The 22,717-nt window shown below is 44.4% G+C and overlaps 1 protein-coding gene across 1 annotated transcript in view; it reads right to left on the reverse strand.

Annotated features, from left to right (window-relative positions):
- Positions 1-22,717, reverse strand: part of DCAF7 (DDB1 and CUL4 associated factor 7) — a 917,581-nt gene that overhangs the window by 840,026 nt on the left and 54,838 nt on the right. The gene's annotated exons all lie outside the window — the stretch shown is intronic.

Genomic DNA, 22,717 nt, shown 5'->3' on the forward strand with positions numbered 1-22,717 from the left:
CAGTTGTGTTGTCTGTCAGAACCAACACCTGCCCTGGAAGAAGTAAATCCTTGAAAGCTATTAATGCAAATTGGACTGCTAACATCTCCTTCAAGTTGATATGTAGATGTTGTAGTCTGGCAGGCCACGTGTCTTGTATCCACTTTCCATTTAGATGAGCTCCCCAAGCTTTGTCTGAGGCATCTGTCGTTAGAATCTGACTCGCCTCTGGCCGGGCCACAGAGAGTCCCTTGTTTAGGTGACATTCCTGAGCCCACCACAAAAATTCCTTTTGAATGCAAGGTATTATCTGAATGACAGTGTCCATATCTTGGCAGTGCTGTGTCCATACATTTTGAGATACCATTGTAGCTTCCTCATATGCAGTTTGGCATTGGGAAGCACCAGAATACAAGATGCCATGAACCCCAAGGCTTGAAGGACTGTCCTTGCAGTCAGCCTGGACTGATGAGACAATTGATGGAAGTAAAGGGAAAGATTCTTTTGTTTGTCCGGGGTCAAAAGGCCATCTGGGATGCTGTATTCAGTCTCACACCCAGAAAGCACATGTCCTGAGAGGGTACTAGACTGGACTTTATTTCGTTCACAGAATACCCCAGGCATCTTAGCACTGCTATCACATATTGCAAATGATGAAGAAGTTCGTCCCTTCCTTGAGCCAGAATCAGGCAATCGTCCAAATAAGGATAGATCTGTATTCCTTTTAGCCTGAAGAAAGCTATCACTGGAGCCAGAACCTTCGTGAACACTCTGGGCGCAGTAGATAAGCCAAAGGGCAATGCAGAGAACTGATAATGAGAAGTCCCAGCCCGAAACCGCAGATACTTCCTGCAACTTAGCCTGATAGGAACATGAAGGTAAGCCTCCTTGAGATCCAGAGTCACCATCCAGTGATCTTTGCCCAGCAGAGGTAAAAGCTGTTGTAACGCCAACATTTTGAACTTGGGAATGTCCAGATAAGTGTTGAGGATAGATAAATCCAAAATTGGTCTCCACGTGTTCCCCTTCTTTGGTACTAGGAACAGGCGAGAATAAAATCCTAGGCCCACTTCTGGCAGAGGGACCGGCTGTATGGCCCCTATTTGAAGCAGCAGAGAAATTTGTTTGTGAGCCTCTATTCTTTGCTGAGGAGGAACGTCTGGCATGCCTTTGAAAGGAGGCAAGGTATGGAAATAAAACTTGTAACCTTGGTGTATGATATCCAATACCCATCTGTCTTGGGTAATTAAACTCCAATTTTCCTTGAAGAGTGCCAACCTTCCTCCCAAAGGTGCTGCCAGACAAGAAGGCTCTGGCAGCTGAAAAGGTAGGTCATTGGGCCTGTTTACGAAAGGACTGGCCCCTGCCCTCACCCGAAGACTGTGCAGGTGAACTCCCCGTTCTAGGTCTGAAAGAGCCCTGAGCTCTGCCCCTACCACGTCTAGATCTACCCCTAGATTGTGAATCATAAGAAGGGTACGTCCACCCCTTAGCAGGCCAATTCCTACTAAATTTCGGAGGCTGAACTTGCAAAAAATCTTTAACAGCCTGCATAGACTTAGCCTTGTCTTCCATCTTCTTTAAGACTGCCTCCACAGGTGAACCAAACAACACATCAGACTGTAAAGGAGCATCCAAAATCCTTGTCTTAACATGGTCAGATAAATTCTGATCCCTCAGCCAGGCGTGCCTGCGAAGAACTGACCCAGTGGCAGCCACCCTAGACGAGGCCTGTACAGCATCAAAACCACATTGTAAAGAATGCTTACCCACCTGTTCAGAAACATGTACCAAATCTTGTAATTCTTTACACTCAATACCTTCCGCCAGAGCATCTACCTTAGACTTCAATAGAGAAAGAAGATAGTTTTGATATTTCAACATGTGAAACTGGCAATTCAAAGCCCTCATAGCTAAGGTGGAAGAAGTATAGACTTTCTTTCCCCATCTATCCAAAGCTCTGGCCTCTTTATCTGGAGGAACCGGATTTTTTACAACAGAGGCCTTGACACCCTTAGGTCCCTGACTAACAGTTTCTGGGTCCGCCCTAGGACTCTTATAAAGATATTTATGAGCTTCAGGCACCCTGTAATACCTGTCCGGTTTAACAGGAGCTGGAGGCAAAGAATCAGGATTAAGTGAAGCCTCAGCAAACACATCTTCCACAACATCCAGAACAGGAGGTATAGCCAAAGGCCTATGCTGGGGTAAAAGCAAAAATTCCCTAAGCCTTTTCCTGGAATCAGAGAAGTCCTGACCTTCCCACTTAAAATGTTCCCTCATGGAATGAAGAGTCTCTGAAAAAGAAAAATCCTCTGGAGGAGAAGCAGAAGGAGTAGAATCATCCACATCAGAATCAGAATAAGGAGAATACTCCTGCAAGTCTTCAGTCAAGACTCTGAAACATCGAAGCCTGCTCAAAACTCCCCAACTCTGGTTCCACCCTAGGCCTCTTATCAGGAGGGGGCAAAGAACCTCTAATCAAAGTAATTAAATTTTCTGCCATTTTAAGCATGTGCTTCTTGGGCACAGATCCTGATGAACTAGGAGTGACACCAACAGAAGCTAAACCTGGCCTGCCTCTGGGAGAAGCCTTGGAAACAGAAGGAGAGGGCCTAACCACCCTAGGAAGGGAGGAGAGTACAGTAACCTGAGAAGCCCCTTCAGCCTGACCTGCCTCCTGAGAGGCCACATCCTGCAATATCAAAGTCTCCCCCTGGGACTCCAGAGAAGCCTCCGGCGGAACCACCGGTTCCACTGACGCCTCTAAAGAACCGGCCGCACGGACGACTCTTCTTGCCTGGGTTTAGCTGCTTTGTCTTTGCGCTTCTTCGAAGAAGCGGGCGTCGGAGCATCCGACGGCATATTATAATTGCACCGCTTCCCGAAGACCAACCTAGCACAATCTTACCTTCGCTTAATAGTGCGCTTATTGAACCTAGCACAAAAGCGACACCCAACAACGTCGTGCTCAGGCCCCAAACAAGGAATACACAAAGTATGATAATCCCTATGCGGTATCTGTTTCCCACAAGAAATACAGTTATTCACTTTTTCTGACATCCGGTAAACCACTGAGGCAAGAAAAAACTAAAATATTCCCCAACGGGGTACTTAGCCAACTTTGACTCGGTCTGAAACTCCGAATTTGAAAAATTTCAGAACGCCGAACGGCACTTGCAACGCTGCTTCTGCATCGGACCATGCGGCAAAAAAGACTGAGGATATGACGTCGGTCATGCGCATTTGTACCCTGACGTCCTGATGTCAGTCTTAAGCGCCTTGGCCGACGTCAGCCTAATACTTTGATATTCGGGCCGACCGAGGACAGCGGACTACCCAAGTGTAAGGACTGCAACAATGTGAGATGAAGAACATCTATCCCTGCGAAACAATGTTTAAGACCCATCTGTCTTGGGTAATGTACTCCCAGTTTTTGGCATGCAGGGCAAGTTTCCCTCCTAAAGGTGCAAGTACTTGGGCAAGGCTTGGAAGAGTTCAGGATAAGTCACTGTGAGGATTTTACCACAGGATGGCAGCTTACTACTCCTTGTTTTGGAAGTGGGAGCACTCCATTGCTTAAATCTGTGCATACCCCAAGACTGTAGTCTTGGTGGTTTGCTGCCCCTTCGTTTGGACTGAGAAGGTCTGGGAGGGACTGGAAAAGACCAGTTTTTTGAAGGCAAATGCCTAATGAATCTAGGCGGCTGAACTTGTAAGAAATCTAACACTTTGCATAGATTTAGATTTTTCCTCCATCGTTCTGAAGACGACTTCTGCTTTACTGCCAAAAAGACACTCTTGATTTAATGGGGCATCTAGTAATTTTGATTTGACATGGTCTGGCAAATTTTGTTCCTTAAGCCAAGCATGCCTTCTAAGAACAGACCAAATGACAGCAGCCCTGCAAGATGCCTTTAAGGCATCAAAACCACACTGCAAAGTATGTTTACCAAGTTGGTTAGCAGAATGCATTAACTCTTGTAAATCTTTATGTTCTGCACAATCAGGAATCAACATAATTTTCTGTATAATGAATTCCATAATATGTTGCTGATACTAACATATGAAACTGGCAATTTAAAGCCCTGATAGCAAGAGCAGCAGAGGTATATACCTTCTTACTCCATCTGTCTAAAGCCCTAGAATCCCTGTCCGAAGGGGTAGGATTTTTGGCTGTTGTAGCCTTAATGCCTTTAGGTCCCTGGAAAATGGTCTCTGGATCCACAGCAGGATTCTTAAAGAGGAATCTGTGGGAGTCAGGTACTCTATAGTACCCGTCAGGTTTCCTGGGAGATGGAGGCAAAGTATCAGGGGTAAGGCTAGATTCCAGGAAGACATCCTCTACAATTTCCAGAACTGGAGGGTAGAGCTTGAGGCCTGTGCTGAGGCAAGTTTAAAAATTCCTAGAGTCACTTTTTGGACTGAGAGTAGTCCTGGCTCTCACAGCAGAAATGCTCTCTAAGGGTATGCAGGGTTTCACCAAAAGAAAAATCTTCGGTGGGGAAGCAGAGTGAATGGAACCCTCTGCATCATAATCCTCATAGGTAGATAAGGGTATGTCCTGGTAATCAGAAGGGTCAGAATAATCACACTCCTGATCAGAAGAATCAGAAGGAAAATCAGTTCTTGGTCTTTACTGGGGGGGGGGAGGCTGACATCCCCTAATTAAAGTAATAAGGTTTTCAGCCATTCTAACCATTTGTTTTTGCGGCATGTGGACCAAAGAATGCACTTTGGTCGTCTGTTTCCTAGGTGTAGTGCGAACTTTTGGCCTGAGAAATTTAGTATTTTTGGTTTGAAACGAAGTTGTCTGTTTAATATGAAAATCGGAAGGCCTAAATACACCCTCAGAATACGGTGCCTGCACAGCTGCTCTGGACCCATCCAAGGTAGAGACATTCGCAGGTTCCATAGTTGAAGAAGCATCTCGTGGCATACCGGAGTCCGAATGGGTCTCAGTAAAGGCCTGTGAATCTGTAGAAGCGGGTATCAGGGCCTGCTAAAGCACCTCAATGAGTACCAGCGGACTGGCGACTAGCTTAACGGTAGCATCGTCGGCGGTTTTGGACCTATGCGGTTTGTCTCTGTCTTTATCCTTCATTTTTTTCGGAAGATCGGTAGTCGGATGGCTTAAAGTCATTTCAGAATACGGAGATTGAGAGCGAAAGAATTTAGTGACAAAAATAGCCCGACAACGAATAGCTCTGGTGTTGAACAAGGCACAAAACTGACAGGGAGGGAAGTCGTGGTCTGGGCCTAAACAGGTGCTACAGTAAGAATGAAAATCTCTGAGGTATTTGCTTTCCACAGGCAACACAATGATTACTTTTTTCTGACATCAGTTAGAGCAAGAAAAAAGGATCCTCAATGGAGTACTTATCTTTTAGAAGACTTCAAGTCTGAAACTCGAAAAACAAAAATTTCAGGAGGCGGCCGACTGGCACTTAAGAACTGCTTCTGCTTCGGGCACCGCACGGCAAGAAAGACTGATGTAATGACGTTGGCTGCATGTTTTATACCCCTGACGTCATGGAAGAAGCGACAGCATCAGATGCAAAAATCCCAAGACTCTGGTATTCAGACAGGCTGAGGGCTACCTGCAGGCAGATAACCCAAATGTGAATACTGCAACAATGAAACATGAAGAACATCAGCATTTCCTGACTGTCTGCCTGAATCAGGCAGTCATCTAAATACAGGTAAATTCAAATGTTTCTCTGTCTGCAGTAGGCATTGGTTGGAGCCAGGCATTTTATGAATACTGGCTCCAACAGAATATGAGTAATTTTTGCTTCAATACCTGCAGGCACTACTCTGTCCTCCTGCCCGGACGACTCTCCTCTTCCCAAAGGAACCCCCCCCCACTAAACAACCAATGCGTGGCTCCTAGGTTCCTGGCGTCAGCTCCGAATTAAACCCTACCACGGTGCGAATGCACAATCCTATACTCTGCATCAGCTTGAACTGAATAAAGACTTATAGGGAACCCCCCCCACTAAACAACCAATGCGTGGCTCCTAGGTTCCTGGCGTCAGCTCCGAATTAAACCCTACCACGGTGCGAATGCACAATCCTATACTCTGCATCAGCTTGAACTGAATAAAGACTTATAGGGTATAAACAATACCCAGACATTAATTATACCTAGCTAGCTTAGAGTTCTGTAGGCTGGAAACCCAACAGTACTTTTCTGTTTTACTGTATATTTAACCTTACCCTGCAAAAACTCCAGGGTCTGGAAATAGAAAGGTCCTTTTCTACCTTTGAAGCCACACTTGCATCCAACATTAATCTAAGGCCCTGCAACCTCCTGGCAGGTGTATTCCCCGCTCCGCTTCGCTCGGGCTCGCTCCGCGCCCCACCCTGTCCCCATATCCCACCCGTCCCCACTACCTCTAAATTTATATATACATCTAGCCCATCCCACCCCCCTCCCCTCCACTCACAGCTGTCCTCCGATTAACAACTCCTCCTCCTCTCACACACTCAGCCATCCCCCTAAACGTAGCAAGCCCTCCAAATCTTCCCACCCCACAAACTACCACTTATTCACTATCATGGTTATAACCATGTATTCCTTCATCTCTTCACTTACTTTACTCCTTCTCATCCCTTACCTTTTATCACGCTATGAACACCAAACACTATTAGGAATTCCTTTCCCCAAGGCCCACACTACCATATACATACACCCAACACCTAACCTTACAGTTCCTTCTCCCCATACTGCAAAATCTCTAGGCTTTAATCATATACAACCAACCCTCCACTACCCTAGATCACCTAATAATAAATCTAACCTCAAAATACTCTACAAACTGCAAAAATTCCTAGATCACCTAAAACAATGTATTACTCAACACGGTGACATTCATCCCAATCCAGGCCCCACCATTCATCAAGACCCTGCCAACTCAACACTACCCCATACTCCTAATACCTCCCTTCTCATCTTTCACCTCAACCTAAGAAGTATAAACAACAAAGTACATAGCTTACATGCTATGATAGCCACACACTCCCCAGATATCATGTGTCTCTCAGAAACATGGCTCAAACCCGCCACCAAGGATGAAGAAATTCTCCCACCTGGCTATAATATCCTAAGGAATGATCGAATAACCAAAAAGGGCGGGGGAATAGCTGTAATGTTTAATAACAGACTTAACATCATTAGGAACACATTGCATCCCCCCCAGGTCTCTAATATTGAACTTATTGCACTAAAGATTTGCCTAAACTCCCAAAAACGTATTAATCTAGTAGTTATCTATATCCCACCAGGGAAAAACCTTGAAAACCTTGAGCATACTTTAAGTTGGATAGCAAAACTACCCTCAAGAAACCATTATACTAGGGATTTCAATATTGACTGGTCCCACTGCTCCAAGACAACTCCCCACCCAATCAATCTATATGGCTTCTCCCAAAATATCACAGCTCCTACCAGAATTGGTAACACGCAGCAAAAGGAGAGTACGATTGACTGGATTCTCACCAATAAAGCGGCTAACAATTATTCTACCGGTACCCTCCCCAATGACTTTAGTGACCACCTCGTCACTTACATTATAAAGCACAAGCTTTGTATTTCCAACCCACCCCTACATAAACTTATCAGAAACAGGAAAAAGTTCAACCTAGATCTATTCCTAGCTGAACTAAAATTCTGCAATTGGTCTAGCCTAACTACTCTTCCCCTAGCCGAGAGCGTGTCATACTTCAATGACACTTTCCTTAACATTCTTGACTTCCATGCTCCAAATCGACTAATTAGAACTAAGGACCGCATAGCTCCCTGGCTAACAAGAGAAACCAAAGCAAAATTAAACTCCGTGACCAGGCTTGGAATAAATGGAGAGCTACCAAAACTCCCTAGATCGTATTAAATTTCAACAACTCAGAAACTCCACGAAATCTGCCATTACTAGAGATAAAAAACAGTATTTCTGTCACCTCCAGGACAAACATCAGTCTAACCCAAAAAAGTTCTGGGCTGGATTTAACAATCTCCTCCATCCTGGTAAATCCTCTACCCCAATACCTGTGAAACTCACTAGTAAGAAACCAGAAGAGATAGCCAATTCCTTTAACACTTTTTTTACAGAGACCATCCAGTCCCTCGCCAATCATCTACCCACTTCCTCCCCATCATTAACTCTTCCTCATGACTCACCTCCTCTCTCCTTTAACCTACAAACAGTATCCACCTCCTACATTCAACCCTACTAAAAAATTGAAACCGTCCACCCTTGCGCCGATCGTCTCCCAGCGAATACCTCCAATTAGCCTCTGATGTCATTGCCTATCCCATATCAATTTTGATTAACAGATCCATAACTGAGGCCATCGTCCCCAATCTGGAAAATCTCGTACATCATTCCACTTCACAAAGGAGGCTCCTCCACTGAAACATCTAACTATAGGCCTATTGCAATACTTTCTCCAATAGCAAAATTTTAGAACGGTGTATTCACAAACAACTCCTCCACCACCTCACCATCAATAATCTGCTATCAATTACCCAGCATGGCTTTCGCCCCCATCATAGTACTACTACTGCCCTCCTCTCCTTTGTCGACTCAATAAATAGCAACCGTAACAAAAAACTTATATCCTCTGCGCTCTTTCTTGATCTCTCAAAAGCTTTCGACATGGTTAACCACCAGCTATTACTCCACACCCTGCAAACCTTTCATCTGAACAACGTAGCACTAAACTGGTTCAAGGACTACCTTTCTGGCGGCACCAAGCAGTCCTATGGCAAAATAGTCTATCTCAACTACTCCCTAACAACATTGGCGTCCCACAGGGCTCCATACTTGGCCCCCTTCTTTTCTCTGTTTTTATAAATGATCTTCACACAATCATCCCCAGTACCACCTGCATACAATATGCGGACGACTCCACCCTGATCTGCTCTGATCTCTCTCCAGAAACTCCAAACAGCCACCCAACTATGTTTTGCCAAAGTTGAAAAATGGTTCTCTGACCTGAAACTCATACTTAACCCAACTAAAACCAAGTTACTTCTATTTTTCCCCTCCTCTACCACTCCCCCACCTCTAGAACCACAACATGCGAATTCTAGGTCCTTTTTTGTCGAATCCTTTAATGGCACCATCATTGAGCCCGTCTCCCACACCAAGCTATTAGGTGTCACTATTGACCACAAGCTCAAATTTGATATGCACATTGCCCAAACCATTAAGTCAGTTAACAAGAAACTAGGTTCAATGTACAGAATCAGGAACTTTCTCACTCCTCATGCAAAATTAACCATTGCCGCACTCATCTCCTTTCAACCCTACTATCGCCTCCCTATTTTTCCTTCCTCAATAAGCGTGAACTCAATAACTTTTCTACCACCTACCACCATATAGCCAGATTCATTACAGGAACACCATATCGTACCCACCATTGTCTCAACCTCAAGAAACTAGGCTGGTTAGAACTGCCCAATCTTCTTAAATTCAATCAACTCACGGAAGCATTCAAAATAATTAATCAACCAGACAAAACCCCTCACTGAGCAAAATCCTGACCCAATACACCAACTTAAGTTCCCTTGGTCTTCAAACAGTAATCAAGTATTAACCATCAAATCTAATAACTTGGGCGTGATGCTCTTTATGCTAACTCTATTGGAAAGCAATGGAATTCCCTTCCCAACTACCTTAGACTCATGCCTTCACTTAAACTATTCAAAAACAATCTCAGAGAATATTTAAAGTCCCACTGGTTGTGCTCATGTCTAAACCCAGACTAATTCCTATATGTCTCATAGTATCCTACACTCTTCTCTCTCACAAGCTATTATCTAGCATTTTACTTCCTCCACATGTACCCTTGTCATCTTACCAACTTAGATTGTCCTGCCACCTCCTTAACTTAAGCATTTCTTTCCACTAGCATGTATATACCATGTCGTATTGTTTTCTTATCTTTATAATGTTGTACCTTTATTTAATTGTAGTGTGTTTCTTTTCTCATTACTGGGAGCTTTTCTCCCCGGGCCTCTACTGAAAAAGGATATGTATCCAGCTAGACTAGCCCGGTCAACAAATGTAAAATAAATAAATAAAATACTCTGGGATCAGTGGATAAGCCAAAGGGAAGTGCAGAGAACTGGTAATGTATAGATCATGCCCTGAAGCATAGATATTTCCTGCAAGAGTCTCTGACAGGGATGTGCAGATAGGCTTCTTTTAAGTCTACAGTGGCTAACCAGGCATCGTTGGCCAGCATGGGAAGAAGCTGCTGCAGGGTGAGCATTTTGAATTTTGGTACCGCCAGGAAGGTGTTTAGGATGGAAAGATCTCAGACTGGACACCAAGTGCCCTCTTTTCTGGGTACCAGGAAAAGTCTGGAATAGAACTCTTGACCTATCTGTTCCACAGCAACAGGGTGAATTGCCCTTAGAGAGAGCAGGGCTTGAACTTGGTTTTGTGCCTCTGCCCACTGGTTTGGAGGAAGGTCTGGGAACCCTTTTGGGGTTGGCAGTGAGTGGAAGTAAAATCTGCACCCCTGGGATACAATGTTGAGGACCCATTGGTCTTAGGTGATGGAAGTCCAGTTTTTTTACATGATGGTCAAGTTTTCCTCTTAGGGGCACAAACAGTTGAGCAGAGGTGGGGAGTGGAGTTGAGAAGTCATTGTGAATTCTTTCTGTAAGGGGGTAGCTTAGCACTCCCTGTTTTTGAAGTTGTGGCACTCCATTGCTTAGATCTCTGCATACCCTGAGACTGAAGTCTGGGGGATCCGTTTCCCCTGGATCTAGTTTGAGATGGCCTTGAGGGGGCTGGAAAGGACCAATGTTTCAAAGGGCAATGCCTACTAAATCTAGGAGGCTGTACTTGCAAGAAATCTTTGACTGTCTGCATAGATTTAGCTTTTTCTTCCATCTTTTTAAGAACTTCAGTAAGAAGCTGAGATCCCTTATAAAATCCTCAAAAGCTAGTTACGAAAATAAAATTACCAAAGATTCCAAAGACAACCACAAGGTATTCTACAGTTATGTCAAGAATCTAAATGGCAATGCTCAGATCTGCTCTGAACTTCAACAGAATGGCATTAAATATACTAATCCCAAGGATATTTGCCAATATCCTGGCAGATCGATTTAATGCCAACTTCACCCCCCTCTCATCCTCTAAAAGGCCCATCTCAATACCAAAAGATTGCCAAATTCCGGTAATCACGGCCACACAGGTAGAAACCGCACTCTCCAAAGCTAATAATACAACATCCATGGGACCAGATGACATCCCAGGCTGTGTACTACATGAACTACAAAATGAACTGGCACCTCACCTAAGTGTTATGTTTAATCATAGCCTCACCTCAGGCTTCGTGCACACTGAGTGGCGCACAGCTACATTATCCCACTCCACAAGGGGGGATCCACCTTGGATACTGGGAACTACGGTCTCATCAGTCTGACGAGCCTGATCTGCAAGGGCATGGAACGCATTATCATGGAACTTATAAACAAAGACATTGGCAACCTTCAAACACTGGACCCCACCCAGTTTGGGTTTGTGAAGGGCCGATCTAGTCTCCTGAACCTGACTGATTTCTTCAAATCAGTCTCCACAGCTGTGGACGAGGGTAAGGCGGTCCACACAGCCTATCTGGACCTCGCCAAGGCCTTCAACATCATCCCCTACTCTGGAATCATAGATAAACTTACTAAACTGGGCATAAATCCCTACGTCACTCGATGGGTTGCCAACTGGCTTACTGATGGAACCCACACTGCAAAAGTAGCCGACTCCAAACCCAGCTCCAGACAAGTGATAAGTGGAGTACCTCACGCTTCAGTCCTGGGACCACTCTTGTTTGGCATCTACTTCTCTGAAGTACAGGCCAACAATGAGGGACACTGGCTAACAAAGTTCGCAGATGACTGCAAACTGGGAGCCATTATTGCATCCCCAAATGATGTGGATATTCTACAAAAGGGCCTTACAGAAACAGATGCCTGGTGCCAGAGACATGGGCTCAAGCTTAATGCCAAGAAATGTATAGTTATCCCCTTTGGAAAAAACATGTACCCATGAATTACCACATAGATGGCAGTACACTAAACATCGAAAGTGTGATGAGAGACTTAGAGACACAGGTGGACAGTGGTCTCACCTTCGATAACCACATAGCCACAGCAGTCAGGAAATCCTTCTATGTGGCAGACCTCATCACTAAGGACTTTTCATCCAGAAAAAAGGAGGTCATTGTCCCACTGTACTCATCCCTCATTGGACCCATTATAGAGTATAATGCCCAGTTTGGTATGTACCTCACAAGACATCTACAACAGCTGGAAAGGCCACAGAAATACCTCACTAAAAGAATCACAGGCCTAAAGCAGATGCCATATGCTGACCATCTAAAAAAAACTCCAGCTATACTCTCTGGCATATCGTCTACTCAGAGGCGATCTCTGCTTAACATACAAGGCCATGTCAAACGCTGAGCTGTTGAACGTGCTCCACTTAAAGAAATCCCAATCCCTCAGAGCCACACGCTCCAAGAATTTAAACCTTGTCATCACAATGAACAAAACATGCTGGAGGGATAAGTTCCTGACCCAGAGACTCCCCATACTCTGGAATAGACTGCCCATGCATGTCAAGCAGAGCACCTCCTTGGCCCTCTTCAAAAGGAACCTTGATGATTGGGTGGAAGATAGGAAATTCACCCCGGGGATCATGTCAGACATCCTGCTAGACAGGGGTGCAGAGAAGTAAATATTGTGGGAAGAAATATCCAGGGAATTGTTATGGCTAGGCTTGTATAGGCCCTAGGGACGATAGCCTAGTACCAACCTATGAACCTCTTCTGCTTTGGTGCCAAACAGATTGTCCTTGTTCAAAGAAGCGTCTAGTAATTTTGATTTGACATGGTCTGCCAAGGTCTGCTCCTTAAGCCAAGCATGCTTTCTCAGTACAGAACCAGTGACTGCTGCAGGATGCTTCTAGGGCGTCAAAGCCACATTGCAAAGTATGCTTGCTGACTTGGCTTGCAGAATGAATAAGCTCTTGTAATTCTTTATTTTCTACACAGTCTGTAAAGGTAGCTATTTTTTGCTTAATAAGCTCCATAATATGTTGTTGGTACTTCAGCATGTGAAACTGGCAATTCAAAGCCCTAATGGCAAAAGTTGCAGAGATGTATACTTTCTTACCTCATCTGTCTAAAGCTCTGGAATCCCTGTCGGAAGGGGTGGGATTCTTAGCTGTAGTTACTCTGATAGCTTTAGACCCCTGGGAGATGACCTCTGGGTCAGCAGTAGGATTTTTGAAAAGGAATTTGTGAGAGTCCTGAACTCTGTAGTACCGGTCTGGTTTCCTAGGAGCAGAGGGTAAAGTATCAGGAGTTTAACTGGATTCCATAAAGACATCCTCTACAACATCCAGAACTGGGGGTATTGCTAAAGGCCTATATTGTGGCAAATCTAGAAATTCTGAGTCTCTTTTTGGACTGACGACAGTCTTGGCATTCCCAGTGAAAATGCTTTCTTAAAGAATGTAAGGTTTCACCAAAAGAAAATTCCTGATGAGGAAAAACAGAGGGAATGGATTCCTCTGCATCTAAATCCTCATAAGCAGATAAAGGCATGTCGTCATAATCAGATACCTCAGAGTCGTCAGACTCTTGGTCTGTTAAAGCTGCTGGGGACAGGTCGCTTTCTCTTAGCAAGGGAAGGCTAAATTCACCTAATCAGCATAATAAGGTCTTCTGCCATTTTAAGTATTTGATGTTGTGGCAAGGAAGCAAGTGCTTGAGTTTGGGAGTAGCGCATACTCTTGGCCTTAGAAACTCGGTAGTTTTAGACAGAACTAAAGACGCGAAAGAAGTTGTCGGTTTGATTTAAATATCGGCAGTGCAAAGAACTTCCTCAGAAGCCAGTGCCTACTCAGCGGCTCCGGACCTATCCAAGGTAAAGACATCCATAGGTTCCATAGTCGAAGAAGAGTCTCACGGCATACTGGATTCCGAACAGGTCTCAGTAGAGACCTGCGAATCCACTGAAGTGGGCATCAGGGGCTGCAAAAGCACCTGAGTACTGGCGACTAGCTTAACGGAAGCGTTGTCAGCAGTTTTGGACCTGTGCTCTGTCTCTGTCTTTATCCTTACGTTTTCTCGGAAGCCATTTCGAAATACGGAGATAGAGAACGAAAGTATTTAGTGACAATAAGGGATCGATGACGAATAGTTTGGGTGTTGAACAAGGCACAAAACGGACAGTGAGGTATGTCGTAGTCTGGGCCTAAACAGGTGACGCAGTAAGAAAGGAAATCTCAGTGTGGTATTTGCTTTCTACAGGCGAGACAATTGTTAGCTTTTTCTGACATTGGTTACAGCAAGAAAAAAGGATCCCCAACAGAGTACTTAGCTTTAGAAGATTTCAGGATAATTCAGTTTGGAAACGAAAACTCTGGTAAGTGGCCGACTGGCACTCGTGCGAACTGCTTCTGTTTCGGGCTCCTCAGCAAGAAAAAATGATGTAATGGCGTCGGCTGCCTGTTTTTATACCCCTGACGACCTGACATCAGACCTGGCGAGACAGCAACTGAAACAGAAATATTAAGTCTCTGGTATTCTGGCTGACTGAGGGCTACCTGCAGGCATATAACCCAAGGGTGATGACTGCAACAGTGAAACACGAAGAACATCCTTGAGTAAGTACCGGATCCCCGGTAAGTTGCAGACCCCATCTGCCACGTGGGTGGCATCTTCCACTATTACTTCTTCCTCTGGCCCTGGAAGAAGGTCCACCCTGTGTGTCCTGAAAAGCTTTCTGGGATTTTCGGAACTCCATTCTGACCCTTAGGATAGGGTCTAGAAGGTGTGGAAAAAAAGGGTCTTTTCTTCTTGTTCACTCCGGGTAAGTGTTTCCTTGACTTGAGGCCTGAACAAGGACAAGCTATCAAATGGGGTATTGACAAATGATGACTTGAAAGGGTCCGTAAAATTGCGCATGCACATGCAGGAATGTCTCCTAAGGGCAATTCCAGAACCCGCTGATCTGCTCGCTCCATCGGCTGCATAAGAGGCAAACCTCATGGACAAGTTAACTGGCCAGCTGTGAAGATACCTTATCTGCTATCCCTGGAGCTACTGTACTCTGTAGAGCATCTCCATGCTCTTTTAGGAGATCTCTCTGAAGTCTTGTAAAATGCATCAGGTAATTCAGGGACCCAAGAGTGAAGGCTGCTGAATAAAACATGCTCTTTCCGTACTTGTCCATCGTCTGCCACTCCTTATTCGGGGGATGGACAGATGTGGAAGTCTCAGATAGCTCCTTCTTCGTAGCCGCTGCCACCACCATAGCATCTACAGGGACTCATTTGGTTAAAAAGGCTTTCACATCTGGGGAGGTGATAAATCTGTTAGGCCTCCGAGGAACAGGCTCCACTGTATCTGGAGACTCCCACCCCTTTCGACAAACTAAGTCCATCAGTTTGGTGAAAGGCAGAGACACCCAGGTGGCTGAAGGTAGAGACCCAAAAGCCTTCAGGTACACGGACTCCTCATCAGAAGGGGAAATGGACTTCCAGCCACCTCTCTAAGAATTTCCAGAATGTCTGCAAATGAGACATCCTCAGAGGGTGACCTTGGGGACCCTTCGGACTCCTCAAGGTCCATGTCCAATGTGATTGACTCATCAGGGCAGTCTATATGCTTCCTCTTGCATAACTGCTTCCGAGGAACATTCCAGAGAGGTTTTGGAAGATAGGGTCTCGCCCGATGGGTCATTCTGAGGCCTAGGATCTCTGGGGGGGATCATGTGTGTGGAGACAGATACCGGTGCTCTCGGGGATGAAATACTAGAGTCTGACGATGACGTCCGTGGGGACAGGGCTGTTCTCATAGCTGCAAAAGCCCCCCTCTCATGGTCCATGGCAGTCCCTGGTTGTGAAGAATCTGGGGACCCCCCTGGAACCATAGGGGTTGGCTCCGAAGCAGAGGTAGGAGCCAAGCTCACCCAAGCAAATGAACAGAGAGATAAAGGACAGAGCTGAAAAGGTCTCGACCTGACTATCCCCCCCCCCCCCCGGACCAGACCGGTGATTGTCACCCCTAGATACCTCAGACGGCTCCGAGGTAGTCAGAGTGATAGGAACCAAACAGGCTACAGTAGGTCTTGTTTCCACGGTCTCCATCAATTTCGGCTCGAAGCGTTCCGGGTCCGAAACTCGAGCTGGAGTCGGAGGAGAAATGGAAGGTAAAAGGATTGCTACAGTCAGTTCCAAGCTTCCCAAAGTCGGCTCCGACAACAATTTGGCTAGCGCTGGTGTCTAGAGTAGTCTCTGCACCACACGATCCATGTCGAAATCTGATAAAATTCCTGAAGGATCTGGACGAAAAAGCAGATGCCACAGAATGCAACTACGGAGACCCAAAAGTCGGGGAGACCAGCTACAATAGTGGTGAGTGGTTCCGGACAGATACAGCCATCGGTTCTGACACACATGGAACCGAGACAGTAAGTCTAACTTGTTCAGTTTTTTTCAAAGATGTCAGAGACATCCTGGCTTACTTAATGAATGGCTCCAACGATCCAGTTGAAGTAGAAGGAGATGGTCTTTTTGAATTTTTTTCTTGAGGTTTTGGAGAACTTTGAGTCTTGTCCAAGGATTCTTCAAAAGGAGATTTAAGTAACCCATTTAGGATGAGTTTGTTTTTATGCTCATGTAACACTCTGGCACAAAACGAATGGCAAATGGAGGAGGTCTCCTGTAGATGGATGAACCCTAGAGAGTAAACACACTCAGTATTGCCCATCAGTGATGGACATTTTCTGTGAGCATTTTGGACATTTTTTGAAACCAGATGGTTTCACTTCTTTCTGTTGCTTTGACATAATTAAACTCTAGTCTCACACACGCGCACACAGACAAACACACACACACACACACACACACACACACACACACACACACACACACACACACACACAAAGGCACCCTCTAATTTAAACGGGATTCAAGAAAGAAACAAAGCTTTCTAACTTAAACAAGCTCATAACTGAAGGTAAAGACTGAAATAAATACTCTCAACACACTAAAGACTAAGACATATATATATATATATATATATATATATATATATATATATATATATGTGTGTGTGTGTGTGTGTGTGTATGTGTATGTATATATATATATATATATATATATATATATATATATATATATATATGTATGTATGTATATATATATATATATATATATATATATATATATATATATATATGGCGTATGTATATATGGCGTATGTGTGTGTGTATATATATATGTACACACACATACACACACATATACATATATAAATGGTATATAGAAAAAGCACTCAACACAATTTTCAAATTTTCTGTTGAAGTAATGACAACAGAAAATATATATGTAAAAATACTGCACGAGTTGTAAGGGGATAGGGATTGTACGGCCTAAATACGATGGCCCTGAAAAAAAGGCACATTGTAGATTCTTAAATCAGTGCAAATCTGCACGAACTATTGAAAATAGTAATTTAGCAACTTGAGGAGGGCAAATACTGGAAATGTACTTCTTTGCAGCAACAGACATTTCTATATACGGAGGCCTGAATAATGCGCCTCAAAATACACACACAAAATAAATTAGTGCTAATCTAAGTAACTAAATGAATGCTTGAAATAGTGACATACCTTTCAGTAAGCAATAAAAATTACAGCTAGTTTTCTAACTTTTTCTTGGAAATATAGAGAAAAATGAAGTTTTGTACTCCGCCACAGCTAGTCATGACCCAAACTGTTTCAGCGGCAAACAAGATTTGAGGTAGGCACTACAGCATAATGGGAGAGGGATGGATCCACAAGCTAGTTTGAGATCTTGAGCTCTAGTAAACGGTCAAGTCGGAACAGAGGATGGGTTCCAAACCCATCAGTATAGAATGAAGACAAGATAGGACAACTTCACATTAAATAAATATTTGACTAGCTTTGAAGTGTTTGGTTTTGATGTAACTTGAGATAGTACCATGTTCTGTCCCCTCCTGTGCAGTAGCCAGTCTAAATGTGTGGAAGGCAATACAGACCTGAAATGCTGGGGTGCTCTGAGAGACTTTTAACCATGTAAACATCTGTGCAGTTATTGAGACATTGCCCAGGATGACGAAAGCTTGCTGGGAGTGGAGTTTCCTATTTAGACTGATTTTACTCACACAAACTTGCTGCAGCTCTTTCTGATGCATGCCCGCTGTTACTGGTAGCTTCAGTATAGTTTTGCATAAGTGGAATTTCTGATCAAGATTTAATGCTATTAAAGATGCATGTTCAATATAAGAAAACAGAGTCCAATTGCTTAGTGGCATATGACCGTATTGTTCCTAGTCCCTGAATCCTACTAATTTGTTACGCTGTATAATTTTTCTTTGTCGGCGTTGAAGATAGTGCCAAGTCTGTGCTAGACACTGAGCAATTCTTTCCTGTATATTAGATATTACATAAAAAAGAAGTTATGACTTACCATAATGCTCCATCTGTGTTGTTCATCTTCTTTCATCACTGATGGGGTTCGGTTCCGAGCCCTCGGAACACAGTCGGCCTAATACCAAGCTCGCACCAGCCAAAAAAACTCTTGAGCCAAGTCTCTACCCAGAATGCCCTTCTCCCTGTTACCTCAGATCGAGTTTGCTAAGAAAGGAAGCAAAGCCGAGGCCACTTCTATGCAGTACCCTAGTGCACCACTTAGACCCAAAGCATCTCCCAGGAGCAATTGGAGAGAGGAGGAGGGTGGGAAGTGAATGAAAAAAGATGAACAACACAGATGGAAGGTTATGGAAGCCATAACTTCTTTATCTAATGTTGTTAATCTTCTTTCCATTCATCATTAATGGGACAGAATCCCAAGCTAACTTGAGGTCCATGAGCAGCCCTTTTTGAAGAACATTCCTGTGTACCATTGAGACGAATGCAGCTCTCCCCCTGGAGACCAGGTCCAATTTGAAATGATTGATAAAGGTATGAAGCTTAGCCCAAGTAGCTGCTGCGCAGATAACATCCATGGATGCCCTGGAATGGAAGGCTATAGAAATTGCCGTAGATCTAGTGGAGTGGGCTTTAACTTTTGGAATGGATTCATTATGGAGGGAATAAGTGACACCTATGCAGTCCCCCAGCCATTTTGATAATGTAACCTTGGAGACAGCCTCTCCCATTTTGGGTCCTGAAAAGGAGATAAAAAGCTGTTCAGATTTACGGATAGGTTTGGTCCTGTCTAGGTAAAACCTTAATTGTCTATGTACGTCTAAGTTGTGAAGGCAATACTCTCTACTGGCAAAATTCAGAAAGAACACTGGTAGATCAATGGACTGGTTAATAGAGAATTCAGAAACAACTTTGGGAAGAAAGGATGGGTTCATTCGAAGTGACACTCTGCCTTTATGAAAGACCAGTAGGGCTTCTTGATACACAATGTCTGCAGCTCAGAGACTCTTCTGGCAGAGGTTATGGCTACCAGGAAAGTACAGTTTTGTACCTACCATAAATGTAGATGTCCGATAGGAATGCATCTGCAGTCCTTACAAATGGGTTGTCCTGTCGTCAGGCAGCCCTTCGGTCGGCCGGATTCCAAAGTCTGGGTCCGGCTTCGGCTGGTGTCGCACTTCACCCGACGTCATCGCTGCAGTTTTTCGGGTATAAAGGCATCAGCCGACGCCATCTTCCTCCGTGTTTCTTGCCCCAGATGCCAGGTGCCCTCTTGGATGGCAAAATTTGGATAAATGCCAATGTTTCCAAATAGTAGAGAGCAAACACACAAAATAAGCATGTATGTACATATATACAAACAAATACACCATAATAGATCCCCCCAAGCTAGCTGAAGGCTGGCAAATACCCTAGGAGTACCTCAGAGGGGAAGGTGGGTGGGTAATCCTGACTGCAGATGCATTCCTATCGGACATCTACATTTATGGTAGGTACAAAACTGTACTATGTCCTTCAAGGATGCATCTGCAGTCCTTACAAATGGGTAGAATACCACAGCTAAACAAGGGGAGGAGGAAAAGAGTAGAGATTATGGTGTAGCTAGGATCCCTTGCAAAACAGCAGTGGCAAAACCTGCTCGGGATCTAGAGTATAAAGGTAAATTGTAATGCTTGGCAAATGTATGCACGGAGGTCCAAGTAGCAGCCTCTATAATGTCCTTGGTAGCCACTCCTCGTAAGAAAGCTGTGGTAGTGGCTGTAGCCCTTGTGGAGTGAGGCCTGATGTTCTCTGGAGTTTTCTTTCCATGGTAGGAGTAACAAAATCTAATGCAATTTCCAATCCATTTTGAGATTGTCGGTTTTGAAATTGGTTTTCCTTCCTTTCCTGTGGCATATGCTACCAGAAGCTGGTCAGTTTTTCTATAGGACTTAGTCCTGTCCAGGTAGTAGCGTAATTGTCTATGTACATCCAAGGTATGCAAGAGCCTTTCTCCTCTGTTCTGTGGGTTTGGGAAGAATGTAGGTAGGTGGATAGCCTGATTTAATGACACTCTGGATATCACCTTAGGCATGAATGTAGGATTTGTTCTCATGGACACTATCTTGATGGAAGATCAGGAAGGGTTGTACTGCCATTAATGCCTGTAGTTCAGAGACCCTTCTTGCTGAAGTTATTGCCAGCAGGAAAGCAGTCTTCCAGGATAAGTATTGTAATTCTGCTGTTGCTGCTGGTTCGAAAGGAGGAAGTGTCAATTTTTCTAGCACAAAGTTCAAGTCCCATGCTGGCAATGGTGGTTTCCTGGGAGGTTTTACATTTTTAATTCCTCTCAGAAACTGTCTGAGCAGGGGATGAGAGAAGACAGGAGGATCCAAGCTATATTGTGCTGAAATAGCTGATGCATGTATCTTGATGGAAGAATAGGACAGGCCTGTGTGGAAGAGCTCTGCCAAGTACTCCAGGATGTTGGCCAAGTTTACCAGAGTCACATCTTCTCCCTTTGCAGTACTCCAAATGAGATATCTTTTCCATTTTGCTGCATAATTTGTTGAAGGTCTGCGCGCCTCCAGGATTATGTCTTTAACCCTTTGGGATAAGTTTGGGTTAATTGCTGTTATGTACTGTTCCAGGCAGTTAGCTGCAGAGTTTTCAGGTTTGGATGCAGGATGTTGTAGTTGTTCTGTGTTAACAGTAATGGGATCAGGGGTAGTGTCCATATTTGTTCCCGAGACATGCTCCTCAGCAATGGGTACCAATGTTGTCTTGGCCAGTCTGGAGCTATCAGAATGATCCTTGGACGGTCCTCTTTGATCTTCAGAAGCACCTTGTGCATCAAAGGAAGTGGTGGAAATGCGTATGCTGTCAGGGTTTCCAACTGAAAGATAGGAGTCCACCTTCCAAGCAAGTGGGTGGTACGTCCTTGTGCAGAATTTCTTTAGCTGGTGATTGAATGGGGATGCAAACAAGTCTATTTGTGGTAATCCCCATTCCCTTGTGATGGCTTTGAAGATGTCCGGATGAAGCATCCATTCGTGGGCATCTGTGGTTGTTCTGCTTAATATGTCTGCTAGAATGTTTTCTTTTCCGGTACAAAATTGCTTGTAACTGAATGTTGTAGCTCAGGGCCACATCCCATAGGTCCAGTGCCAGCCGGCATAGAGGATATGAATGGGTGCCCCCCTGTTTGTTGATGTACCACATAACTGTGGTGTTGTCTGTCCTTATCATCAACTGACCTTCTTGGAGAAATGGTCTGAATGACTGGATTGCCAATTTTACTGCCAGCATTTCCTTTAGATTTATGTGTAGGCGCAGCTGGTCTTGAGTCCATAAGCCTTGTATGCACTTGTCCTGCATGTGTGCTCCCCAACCGAGGTCTGAGGCATCTGTCGTGATGGCTTGGCTTGGTTGGCTGTTGCAGAAGGGCAATCCTGTGTTTGATTGACAGGCCTGAGCCCACCATAGGAACTCTTGTTTCAGGCATGGAATTATTGGGATTTTGGTTTCTAGGCTGTGCTTGTGTTGGGACCACAAGTTCCTTAGGTACCACTGTAGCTTTCTCATATGCAGTCTGGCATGAGGGACCAGAATTATGCAGGATGCCATGAAGCCTAGAGCTTGCAGTACTTTTCTTGCAGTTAGGTGGTTCTGCTTTGTTAATGCTAAGAAGTAGAGAGGTAGTTGCTCTTTCTTTTCTGCAGTTAGGAATGCCATCTGTTTTGATGTGTCCAGCTCTGCACCCAGGAAGGTTATTCTTTGGGATGGAATCAGCCTTGACTTTTTTATATTGCCTGTATATCCCAAGGCTTGCAGCAGGTAAATGACTCTTTGTAAGTCTTCTGCTAGCTTGCTTTTGTTGTCCGCTTGTATCAGGCAGTCGTCCAGGTAGGGATAAATTTGGATCCCCTGAAGTCTGCAATGAGCAATTACTGATGCCAGGCATTTCGTGAACACTCTGGGCGCAGTAGATAAGCCAAAGGGCAATGCTGAAAATTGATAATGCTCTGATCCTGCAAGAAATCTGAGGTATCTTCTGCAAATTGGTCTTATGGGGACGTGCAGGTATGCCTCCTTGAGATCTAGAGTTAACAGCCAAGACTCCTTGCCCAGCATGGGAAGAAGCTGCTGTAGGGTCAGCATTTTGAATTTTGGAACAATAAGGAATGTGTTTAAAGTGGACAGGTCTAGAATGGGTCTCCATTTGTTTTCTTTTCTTGGTACCAGGAAGAGTCTGGAGTAAAATCCCTTTCCTTGCTCCAT

Source organism: Protopterus annectens, chromosome 13.part0, assembly GCF_019279795.1.
Source record: "Protopterus annectens isolate FY-2018-M chromosome 13.part0, PAN1.0, whole genome shotgun sequence".
Taxonomy (NCBI): Eukaryota; Metazoa; Chordata; order Ceratodontiformes; family Protopteridae; genus Protopterus; species Protopterus annectens.